The 11,129-nt window shown below is 26.3% G+C and overlaps 1 protein-coding gene across 1 annotated transcript in view; it reads right to left on the reverse strand.

Moving 5' to 3' along the window:
- LOC111040887 (protein dimmed-like) overlaps window positions 1-7,460 on the reverse strand; it is a 47,170-nt gene extending 39,710 nt beyond the window's left edge. The window contains exon 1 of the mRNA XM_022324953.1: window positions 7,342-7,460. The gene's annotated coding sequence lies outside the window, so the exon portion shown is untranslated. The remainder of the gene's footprint in view (window positions 1-7,341) is intronic.
- Between the last annotated feature and the right edge of the window lie 3,669 nt (window positions 7,461-11,129).

The raw sequence follows: 11,129 nt of genomic DNA on the forward strand, positions 1-11,129 counted from the left end.
ATAAATGAGAAAGGCTTTTTAAGCTCCTAAACGCTAAAAGACCGTTGTATACAAAGGGTCACGGGTTTAACGGGACGGTTGTATTGTTATGGGAGGGAAGCCACGGCACACGAATAAATGAAAAACTGGTGTTGAAACAACCACTAGAGAGAGGGAGAGAAGTTGATAGCAACAATACGTCAATAATCTTGAAGCTCATCGTCGTGTACACATATATTTATTATATATAATATTGTACTTAATAGTTAATACAGCAAGACAATGGTTGTGTGTGGAATACGATTTATGTTTCTAGTTTTTTTTAAATTTTTATTTTCCTCTGAATAACGATGAAAATAATCATACCATTATCTTTTACATTTATACACAGAACTATAGACACATGAAAACAGGAAAACATGGTACGTACTTACCATCATGTTTGTTCAACAATGAACAAGGATAAAATTAAATAAAAATGAACATTTCGATTCACTTTAACATTCGAATGGTTGTCTTGTGAATTCATACATTCAGTCTAATTATTGTAATGCAAGACACTCATTATTTCGAAAAATATTAATGTTTTAAAATATGTTTTTCTTACACAATTTGAAGTCATCTTAATAAAACATTTTTGAAAACGTTATATTTCTTATTACCAAGCTTTACCATTTAATGAAAAACATACAGTTTTAAATTCATACTCCTAAGTGAAATATTTTTGGAGTATTTTTTATGCGTAAAATATGAATTTCAAACGAGTGCCAACCTAGATAATTATTATAACTTGTGAGTATTCAAAATTTAGATTAGTGGAGCCAAATACTAATATTATGTTCCAATCCACTCATTTTCTCAAATTTCAAATATTGTTTTAAATCCTTATATTTAGATTGTCTTAATCGTAAGGTACCTTTACCTTTACATAATTCTGCTTTGATATATGAAATAAAAAATGTGTGTTGTTGTTCAAAAAAATTATGGCCTTATAAAACGATAACGATAAAAATATGAATTGTTTTTTAAATTTAATTTTATATTGATTTCAAAGTATTTAAAAAAAATATATTTTTAAAAACCTTACAAGTTTTTGAAACAATGAGTGTAGTTAAAATGTTAAACATCGTCATTGATTCGATACTTTATTGATTATTATTCTAGACTATTAGGATACGCAGTACTCACTCACAGTACCAGTTACGGGTTACACTGAAGCTATAATAATATGCAGATTATGGCATCCAGATTGAATTCAATCGGTATTCGTTTTGAACAGTTTGAAAGTTTAAATTAAACTGGGTCAATAATTTTAAGTTTAAAATCCTCAGTCCGTGTATTCGAATTAACGGCAATACCACGATGTGTGTAAACTTTGCATGTTTACACTGAGCACGAAACAAATTTCACCGTCAACATTATATTATATTGCTAACATCATATTCATGATATTATATCACGTGAAGTTTATATTTTCGTATAAACTGATGACGTACCTAGATCGCATAATAATAATACAAGTGGGTACTTAAGTATAGATAATATTATTCTGCTACATAATTTGAATTTTATATTTTGAAGTAAATACTTTTTATAATATTGTATATTTATAATATATATTATATCGGTTACCTACCGGTTGGTGTTAATTCTATACTTGTGTAGGTATACAAACAGTGTTGAACTTTAAATATTTTTAGTATTCCCGCATTACTCTAGAATAATAGTATTAATTGTATATACGAGTATAATATAATATCTAAAAACGAGAAATTATTGTTTAATTTAAATATTTATGAGAAACTAATTTTAACAGCTGTGTTCGATTATCTAAGTGTGATATTGAAAACAGTCTGATAACGAATTGAATTCCAGTCAACTATTAAGTTAAAACTATATAATTTGATTACAACTGACTATTGAGTATTTTAAAATTTGTTGTTATTTGTATCCGATACCAAATACCTAAAACGATTCACGTAGGTATTGACAAAACTGCATCAAACATTCTTTATTCTGCATAATTTGTTTTCTTACTGTAGTTTTATCTATTGGATTCATACGAGTTTCTGTAAAATTGCCTAGTTCGTGTGGGAGTCCTAGATTATGAAACTTATAAAACATTTCTCAAGAGCCTCAGTTGTTGTGCTTTTCTTATACTTTAATCTATAGCACTTAGAGCTTAGCACAATGTTGGTGTAACAACTTTCTCCAATGATGCATTTTCTCCATATAAGTTAAACTTATAAGTTATAACCTACATATACAAGTGCAATTAATGTGTCTACATTTTTTAGGTTTCAAATTTTTCAACATTTTTGGTCAGTGGCTAAGTAAGTGTATTAAATTTTAGTTGGGAAATCAAATTCGTTCAGATCATTCATTATATCCGGTATGACTTCATACATATTACGGAAGGCAGTCTATATAGCTATCTAAAAATGAATTATTTTATTTGCTAAAAATGATTTAATTGTTTACCCAATGTTAGAACAAAATAAATATAAAATCTTTAATTTGGGGATTTTGTATTATATAAAATTCCATTGATGTTTATAAATGGACTAACTATGTTGTTGGTATAAATTGAGTAGGTAGCTTTAATTTTTAATTTTTATGTTCAATATGTGCTATAGGTAACTAGGAGAGGTAGCATAAATCACAATATCAGAGCTCGATAAATTCTCCCATTTGATTATATTATCTGATAGTGGGGACCTTCCAATTTATTATATTTATAGTGGTTTTAATTATAGCTTAAATATTTACTCGACTAACATCGATTACAGTATATTTATATATAACTAAAGACGCATCAAGTCACAATGTAATATCCTAACATCTTAAATAGAGTCTTATTAGTTATTATACAACTATATAATATAAGTAAGTATTCTGTTATATTATTAATGATATCATTTCATATAATCTTACCTCAGAACATAATATCATAACATATATTTGTTAACACGGACGGTCGGACGGACAAATTAAAAACTGTAAAACTATAATTTATACTTTATATAATTATTTACATTTTACATAAACTATTTTTTTTTATGTATCTAACTGATTATATTATATTTACTATTAATATTAAAATGTCAAATGTATCAATTTTACTACACAAATGTGACATTTCTAAAGTTATTTAGAGTATACTTTTTAATATACTAATGATATATTACATTATGCTTAACAAATTTCCTTTACATCAGAAAGGAACAATCGGGCCATAAATATTAAGTTGATAAAAAAAAATAGTGCCTGTTTGTTTAAAATAGATACCAACTCCAATATGATGTACAGAAGACCTAGTCACCTGACTTTTCTCTTTTTAATTTGTTTATAACACTTTTATAAAACGTAGATTACTTTTTTGTATTACATATTGGACAACAAAGTGTTGAACTAATTAAACTATATACCATCAATCACATAATAATATCAAATAGAAAATGTACAGACTAATTGATTAAATAATTTAATTAAGTAATTTAATATAAGTAAGGCTTTTTTTTTAAATTTAAATATGTGAAAGTTTAGTATTTAAAACTGCAGTTGTTTAATCCTTTTTTTAAATTACATATAGTTATCTACAATAGATTTATACAGCTCATAGTTTTGATTTAATGATCATTATTAACAGTTGAATATTTGATTAAATTACTTATTTTAAGTGTTATTCAATTTGTGTGTAGGTACTAGGTATCTACTATAAACTATTACAGACATAATTACTAATTAAGACCTATACTAATGATAATTTTAAAGATATACACAATTATGTCAAAAAACACATTGAATATTATTTTTGTATAATTTTAATAAATCACGCAAGACATTATTAAAAAAAAATTTTTTTTTAGTATTTTACTAATTATTATCATTCTTCAATTTTGATTTTTTAGCAATATGCATTTTAAATTTCGTGTTCTAAAACTGAATATTTTTCTGAGAATTATTTGTATACAAATTATTGAATATCAACGATTACTTATCTTTCGGTGGTATCCGTGTTACTACTACTATACTCCAAGTTCCAACTATCTAAACTTTAAATCCTTTTTACTTATTATTTACCTTTTCAAAATTCGATTTTTACGTTTCAAACTTCACTTAAAAATATTCATCTTAGAATTTAAAAATATAAAACTAATATTGTGTGTTGTCATTAAAAAAAACGATAACGATCAAAAATAGAAAAATACATTTTTTTTCTTCAAAAATGTTTATTTTGTATTTTGTAATGAATAAAAATTATGTAAAAAAGATATTCTCAAAAACTTGATGTTTTATACTGAGATAATACTAGTGGTTAATGATAAATTAATCATCCTGTATACAATGCATAACGTCATTGGGGGATAGGCAACTTACATGAAATTTTACCATAGTTCAGTAATCACCCTCAGAATTTTGATTTTAATTTATAACTCCTAAATACCCTTTGTTAAAGATAACCCTCCTTATACACTAAAGGTAGGTAAATTGTTCATTTTCCCTGTACATTTGGATATAAGTACTGAAATAACACCACTTCGGATAGCATATTAAACTGTGTTAGTCTTAAGTAATTTCAATCATTTAATTTATCAATACTAATAATTACAATATTTTATTACACAATAATTATTATGGTGTAATGATACATTTCAATTTTCAATCGCCTTGGTTGTTTAATGAAACAATAAATAACGCCTATATTGTTTGTTAAAGTGATATAATTTTGTTATAATTTGCAGCGTAAGAAAATCTGAACATTTTTAGCCATATAAAACAGCATTAAAAATATAAAACAACTTTTATGGGACGTTTACTCTTTAAAATGGTTTTTTCTGTATTAGGATAGAAGCTTAAACCGGATATTATACGTTACGGCAGTGATATTTTTTCTAGTCTTATTTTTTATTTTTAATAAAAGTCACAATATGTTCCAGTATAAATGACACACTATCACAATAATAATTATATTGTCAATAAGAAATGTTGACTGAAAATATAAATGTATTGTATATGTATGTGTATATGCTAATCGCTAATGCTGAAAACTTTTGTTCGACCGATGAAATGCTGAACGCTTTAATGATAAAATCGTTAAAATGTACTTTTTAGAAAGGATAAAAATAATATCTACTCCATCAGTTCGAAAAATATATACATTATAGTATTGTATACATATTATATATACACAGCAGGAAATTGTTTAATATAAATTATATAGTTCTTCGAAAAGGGGGAGAATAATTTAAATGTTGAGATTAAAAACAACCTCATCTGGGCAGGTGTATTTAATTAAGTCCAAAATAACTTGATTTAAAAAAAATGCCAGACGAGCATTTCAGTTGTACACTGTAGGGTTTTGGATTTAACAGTGATTATTAAAAGCTCACCAAAATGTAATTAATTCTCGTGCTCTGGCAGCAGCACAGTTATCCAGACATAAATTATTTTATATAAAAATAAAAATAAAAATATGAAATCTGTTTTTTTACAATTCCTCTCACGTAAAGAAACGTATCTCTTGCCTCAGGGGATATGGGATAAGACATCAGAAATTCATAACAAAAATAATTAATAAATGCGGGAAGTTTGCACGTGAAATTATTAAGTTTAATAATATGCAATAACGTGTTTATAAAACGAATTAATTAAACCCAAGTCATTCGGCTCCTCTCTAGACATGTCCTCATAGGTAAATTTAATGTATTTATTATTTTTGAATTAGAACTTTTAGGTATCAAATGTATATTTGTATTACAACCATTAAAATACACAATTTACAATATACATATTATAATATACTTATGTTGTTTTGAGAATAATGTAAATTGTTTATTCATATGATAATAAGCTCTATTATGTTAGAATATATCTTATAAACGCAACATTTTAATATATATTTCCCTTGTGCTGGGACAGCGTAAAAATGATCATGCCAATGCCCGACTATGGATTAACTGTAGCTTTAATCTACCCAGAGGTTATAAATGGTATCTTTATTTACGTGTAATACAACACGCTTAAGCTATGGAATATCCACTCCTTTTAGGCATTTTTTTATATCATTTTTAACATTATTATACGCGACAGTCTGACTCTAAGTAGTCAATTAAGTTAGAATATTTAATTTCAAAGACCAGAGTGATATTATTTGATTTTCGAGAAAATTGTGGCAAAGTCAAAGGAAAGAATACGAACTAAAAAAAAAATCGTATAATATTTCTTTATTGCTAAGAAACTGACTCTAGAATCCAAATACAAAAGAAATATTATCATCACATTTAAATGATACGAAATAGGAGCAAGCAATTATTTTCAAAAAACAAATTCTTATACACCGTGCAACTCCATTAAATGTATATTTGACTTTTAATACTTAAACAAGAAGAACCTAATTTACTCATTTACGTTAAATATTAAAATAACTTAAATAACTTGCCAAACTTGCATAAGCCACTCTGTACATGTATTTTATTTTTTAAGAATACATAAATACAATTTTAGTTTCGTGAAGAAAAATAATATAAATTTAAATTATTCAATTGTGAACTTAAATATATTTAATACGACTTTTACATACTAATGGAGCGTTTGATAAAAACAATTTACATTATTCATAAAAACGAATGGATAATTTTCCAAACTCAATTTATTTTTTATTTTGTTATCATTCAGACTTGGAATTGAAAAACAGTTACTTATTCATGTACCTAAAAATGTCCATAAATAATTTTTATAATTTGTCGATTATTAAAATGGCAATGACGTCAATGCGCGTAAATTATAAAAACAATTATTTGTAGGAAATTAGTTTTTGGCTTCTGTGTTCAGATATTCTAAAGCATATTATATACATATTTTTCGACATGATTTTAATTTTATTCTTAATTTAAGTTTCCGAAGAATCCATACAAGATATAAAACTAAAATTGTACAAAACTAGTTTAATGTATAGAAGTTATTCATTAAACATCGAAAAGGCTTCAAATAAAATCTTTATTTTGTTCTAAAAATCAATTTTATATTTACATTCAATAAGAAAAATGTATTTATGAATACAACTGTACAAATTTATTTATGCTATGAATATTTGTAGCTTTTAAAGAAATAAATGTTATCAAAATTCTTTAAGAAAACTATCATTTATACTTGCTTACTATTATAGTATGTTTATTGTGTAACAATTTTTTTTTTTGTTCACTCTATAGCGCACTACTGTTATTTAATATGCATCTATAAGCAAGTGTAAATTAAACCGTTGTATTATTACTCTAATATAATATTCATGTAAATGTCCAATCAACGAATAAAAGTAAAAATATAATTATATAAAATGGAATAAAAAAAATTAAGACTTACTTGCGATTACGATTGCACGATCCACAGAAAAATCCAACAAGTGGCGAATTCTCGGCTGAACGTCCGGGCTGCAACTATACCGTTCTCTTGAACAGGTGGCAACCTACGACCCGCCCATCCACCCACATGAAAACACAACAATATGACCTGACGTCACACTTCGGCGCCGACGACAAACTCGATAATAACGAATTTGTGTGTTTACACGCCTCGAGATGTGTGTGCGTGTACTTTTTTCGCCCTCATAATTTCAAATGTACTACGTATATGTACGATGTGTCGTTGTGACGATGCATGTTCACTGAACTGTACTTTATAGGTATAATGTATAAAAAATGAAAATGATTATTTTATTATCGATCGTTATTGTCAAAAGACTTATATGACAGTTGGTCCAGTTGGATGTATGATTCTATTTGAATTTGTTTTACAGTTTTTAAAATAATAATATAATGCACACGTACCTATCGTTTGATATTTTATTCTATATTGTAGAACTTTGGAATTTGTTCATGCACACAATTTAGTAGGATGTATTAATAATAATAACCTTTAATAACAATTATTGCAACTTACAAATTGTCAGTAAAAACTGTTTAAAATATCTACTAACATATTATAAACAAATTATAAATAATATTTTAAGTGTATATTATTTTGATCTAAATTTATTATTTCAATCATATTATTATTGATTTATTATGAAGAGTCGCTTGAGTTAACGATTAAATACCAGGAATATTTATAATTGTTCAATTCAACTTACAACTTATTACTGTAATTCTTTAGACAGTATCTATCTTAATATCTTATAAGTAATTCCCTAAGTTGATAAGTAATAAAATAAATCGTATTATATTGTTTGGAGATAGAAAGAGTACCAGAAAGATCACCAATGTAGGATTAATTTTTGTAACAAATAATTTATTAAATCGTATGACTACCTGTTCAGTGGCGGATTCAGGATTTAATTTTTTTTTTTTGGGGGGGGGGGGGCACAGTCCTAAACGCAAATCTGAAATCTTAAATTCTTATTTTTTTTTTTTATTTATTAAAGATTATATTTAAATTATTATAATATTGTAAGAAGTTTAAAGGTATATTATGACGACCACAGAAAATAATTGTTTTAACTATAGGAATTAACTTCTTTTTATTTTCTTTGACAGTTTCATTTAGTTGGTCATCTAGTTGAATTTCTATTGTTTTGTTTGCCTTCAAAACATTTTATGAATTCTGAAGACCGCACAATTGCTATTTTATGATATTCTCTTTCCATATGTATCTTAAAATCTTGTAAAGCATCTTTGTGTTTTATCATAGGAATTTCTTTTAAAATCCCAAGTCGTTGTACTTCAACCCCACCAAACTTGGGTCCAAAAAGTATACATACTTTAAAAAACGCTCCTTTTCCATTGCGAATATAAGCTAACCAGTTGTGCTTATTTAGCCATTCAATTTGAAAGCTTCTTTTATGACCTTTTTTATTCATACTTACAGGGAAAATATCATTTTGTCTAGATGACCACGTTTCTTTTAAATGTGTGTAAAGCATATTTCGTTTGTTGCAAATTTTTAGATTTGAATTTTCTTCAATAGCAAATGATATTAACTGTTAAAATCGACTACATACGAATCAGAAAATGCAGGTGGCTCTGACTCTGGTGGTAACACGATTACATTTTCCATACCTTCATTCCGAGATGGAATATTTTCATCACTTGTTTTCAACTTTAAAAAAAAAATTTTATTTCAATTTGTCGCTTTTGTGGCATTTGAAACAAAACAATTCAACACGAAGCTACAAACGAAAACCACGGACAACAGTATGAATTATAACACCGACCGTGACATTACTAACATTTTAAATACCATTATAATACCAATGTAAGCTATGGAATATGGGTTAAATCTATATTATAATTGGGTGACAAATAAATTAGGATAAGATAGCGATGGCTAGTGGGAAAGTTACACGGCAGAAATAGGCGATCTGCGTTAACGCGAATAGTCTTTATAGTCGCATAATAAAAGTAATGTGTTTGGGAGAATTTCTTATACAATGTGTTTGAACTAAACAATATAAATGATAAAATTGTAAAAATTAAAATAAACACTATTGAATTAATAAAACTTAACTTATGCCAATGGGGGGGAGGCCCTTCGGCCCCCCCTTAAATCCACCACTGTACCTGTTTACAATGTTGGCTCTAAGTTTTTATATTTACATGTCTATCTAACCCCTAACTCATTATTATTCTGATTAATCGAAAATTATTATTTACTTGGTACTCAAATAGTAATTAAATTATATACAAATTGGGTCTGATTCACTTAATGCTCACGAAGCGTGACCATCCTCATGGTTCCTTTAATAATAATTTTTTTCAAATTCTGATTTTTAGAATTTTTAAGTGTACTTAAACACCATATTTTCAATATTTATAATATTTATTCCATTTAAAGATTATGAGAGATCCCTTTACTCATGTTCCAATGAAAATGCCAATTTATAAAAGTGAGAACCTACTTTGTTTTACCGTAAATTGTTAAGCATATTTTTTTTTATGTAATAAATAAAGTAAAATTCGAACGAGTAACTTCTGAATTATTAAAATGCTACATACATTATAAATTTAATAATATGATAATAAATTGTCCATTTTAATAGGTTTAAAGATATGAATGCTATGGTTATTTGAATATTATAATTTATAGTATCTGTCTGGGTATTAATTAATACAAAAATATTATAATTTAAATATTTGTAAAATACCTTTGTCAGAAAATAATAGTATGTATTTTTTTACTGGACTGGATATTACTTCTATTTTATATTTGATCTAAACCCATTAATAAGGATTATTATCATTGTCTTATCGTAGTTTCAGAACATAAAGTTTATTAATTCAGAATAAACTACCCATTTAAATTTTGATTAAGATGCATCAACATTTTCAAAAAAAAATCATCGCCTTATAACAATATTAACAGTAAAATAAAGTGTTGTCCTCATTTGAAAAAAAAAGGATTTGTATCACCTCGGGATACTCTTAAAATGATATTTAAAGATTTAAGAATTTAAAAATATAGCCTTTAAACATGCTTGATTAAAAGTTACAAAAGTCAAAATTTCAGTAGTACTTATATGTATATATGTGCAGTTAAATATAAGGTGATTGAGCATACTTGGGGAATCCCCCTATAAAATTGTTTTGACTATAATATATTACATTAATAGCTACTATACATTACTAGGGAAAATTCAACTACTTATACCTTCATATTCAGTTATTTGTAAAAATTATATAATATTATAACTTATAAGTTGTAATCGATTAATTAATTCATCAACTATAATTAAATTATGTTAAAGATTTTAATTGAAAATAATCATAATCAATTGTCAATTAAGAAATCTTATATCTCTCATAATATTTGTACTACATCGTATAAAAGCATCTATGGCCCGCCCAATTTTGATATTTTTTAATTTTACAACAACGGAAATTCATACGAGGTACAGATATGATACAATTGAATAAAAATCAAACGTTAAACACATCAAACTTCGATTATATCGGCACAAAATTATGGAATATTACAATTTAATTACTTTTATAAGTTTGAAAGCAATGATGTATCATTAAACTTAAAATTCCGTGTCTCAGACTGGATTAGTTTATACGCTGCACTCGTGGTATATTTAATAATATTCAGAATTTACAGGTTTTTGATATTTATTTTTCCATTCATCGGAGTGGGAGAACATTCTTTAAGATAATTGA

This window comes from Myzus persicae, unplaced genomic scaffold (genome assembly GCF_001856785.1).
Source record: "Myzus persicae strain clone G006 unplaced genomic scaffold, MPER_G0061.0, whole genome shotgun sequence".
Lineage (NCBI taxonomy): Eukaryota > Metazoa > Arthropoda > Insecta > Hemiptera > Aphididae > Myzus > Myzus persicae.